The 2,346-nt window shown below is 28.3% G+C and overlaps 1 protein-coding gene across 1 annotated transcript in view; it reads right to left on the bottom strand.

Moving 5' to 3' along the window:
- The window catches only part of LOC102672934, a 104,755-nt gene that overhangs the window by 88,906 nt on the left and 13,503 nt on the right, over positions 1-2,346 (bottom strand).

The following is a 2,346-nucleotide window of genomic DNA, read 5'->3' as shown; positions in this document are numbered from 1 at the left end:
AAAAAATTTTTGAACACGCGATCGTTGCGATTCGTAGGTTTTTTTTTTTTTTTTTAATTAAAAGTTTCCAGTCACGTGAAATTTTGTTCTTCTTATTTGGCAGTTTCCTGTATCTACACTCGTATCATTTAATTGAAATCGCGTGACTCTACGTACGTAAGAGAGAAAATTCATATTCTGAATTGCAGGAATTGCAAAAGGAAGAAAATTGAATTCGTTTAAACGTATCGCTAATATTATTGTTCTATAGTTAAACCTGATAATAATAATGATAAATTATTGTAACAACAAACAAATGTTACATTTTCGAGTTTCAATAGTGGTATATATAATAACTTTTCTTTCCACATTAAATTGTTAATAAGATAATTCATTCGATTAACGTTGTCCCCGATAAATCACGAATAAAAATATTAAGATTCACATTTTACATGTAACACACGATGAATCATAGAAGGCAGCAGCCTAGACATGTGTCTAGAAATGGAGATTATATAAAAGATCCGTGAAAAAAAAATTAAATTACCAACTAGTTATCAACGTTAGCTGGATAATGAGGGATAAACAAAGCTCCATAATCGCGTAATACGCTTTCTAATAGCGGTGTTCGGTCATATAAGAGCATCCACCACGTCTTTGAATAGGTTAAAAAGTGGGACACGTTTGACTATGAACAATTCTCCTTCCAAACACAAATTGGAATAAATTTAATAACAACACAATATTTTTATAATACAGAAGAAAATTTAGTGATCGAAGAGAAAAATATTTTCTTCTTCTCGTTTCTTCCACGATGATTTCAATAATCATGCATGAATTAAGATGAATAACGAATTTAGAAGATAATGACGCAACTAACAATCGAAAAATCGAACGATCGAATTAAAATCGAATTAACCTTGAATGAACCGATTAAATTGCTCGTGTATCGTTAAATTATTTTAATTACATTTTGCTCGAATGTTAACGATCTCCTTCTTCCTAGAAATTTATCCACAAGTAATGAGAAAAAAAGTCAAGTAAATAATTTTTTAATACTCCTGAGAGGATTGAAGAATTAAATTATTTTCAATTCGTAACTGTTTGATCGTTGCATGTAATAAAATCTACATTTCAAACTTCGACAAAAGCGAAGTGATATGGATCGATCAGTTCGATAAATATCGCAAAAGGATAAATTCGTTAAAAGGAAACTCTCGCGTTTGTCTCGAGATAAGCATAAGGAATTAACATAAATTAGAAAATCTGTTGTTCGTGCGATTTATGAAGGATAGGTATTCCTCCTACTCACTGTTTCTTGAAAAGACAATGCGCTATTAAGAGCGCATCCTCGTAACGAGTAGGGCATTACTAATTGCGTTAATCCTTGTTGCTGCTCCTCAGACGGTACGAATACGCTTTTAAAGAGAGATCGAACAAGTTTCGTGTGAAAATTTCAAGCTAATATAAATTGAAAACGCTCGATGTGCAATCGAAATCGAGTAAGAATTTAAAAAAAAGAAAAAGATTATAAAAGTTGAAAGATTATCATAAAATTATCTTTCTCTTTCACTTTCGATATTTTAAAATAAATCGTTGATATTAAAATTCTTTTTGTGGATTAAGTTCTTCAGCGATCTTTCTTCCATTGCATTGATTTATAATTATATTCGTAGATATCTAAAGAAATTTCTTGTATAATATTGTAATATTGTAATATATCAATACGTAACAATTGAATAATAATTAAATATTATTATTTTATCAAATTTCTGTTGCGTAAAGTTACTTTCATAATTTACCATTAATTGATTTATATTATTATACAAGAGATTACAACATTATCAAACGTATATTATCTGAAATGAAAAAAAAAAGAAGAAAAAGAAACAAAAAATCGTATAAAATCTATTAATTGTAAATTTTAAGAAATTTATTCGATGTAAATTAAAAAGTGTTTAATTAGAAATCAAAAGGATTAAAGAATATCATAATATAATTGGCGATATAATTAATGATAGAAAATTAGTAATAACGATTATAATCAGTAAAAATTTAACGAAGATTCAATTAGTAGTAACTAACTACGAAATTATACGTGTTTCAGAGAACAAAAAAATATGAATTATTCGTTAATATATTCCCCGAATTAAGACACGGTCGCGTGTTTTTCTGTTCCTATGATGAAAAATTCCTTAGATTGTTCGCAAAAGATACATTTGTAGGAAGAGAATGCATTAAATTTATTTTGCAACAAGAAACTCTTATCGAATTCTCATTCTTTTGTGAAAAATTCTATTCTGTTGACGTGTATAATTATATAGTTCTTTTTTCTCGGGAACTCGTATTTTGTCAACTGAACTGAAA

Source organism: Apis dorsata, unplaced genomic scaffold, assembly GCF_000469605.1.
Source record: "Apis dorsata unplaced genomic scaffold, Apis dorsata 1.3 scaffold_194, whole genome shotgun sequence".
Taxonomy (NCBI): domain Eukaryota; kingdom Metazoa; phylum Arthropoda; class Insecta; order Hymenoptera; family Apidae; genus Apis; species Apis dorsata.
This window is presented reverse-complemented; position numbering and strand designations above follow the sequence as displayed.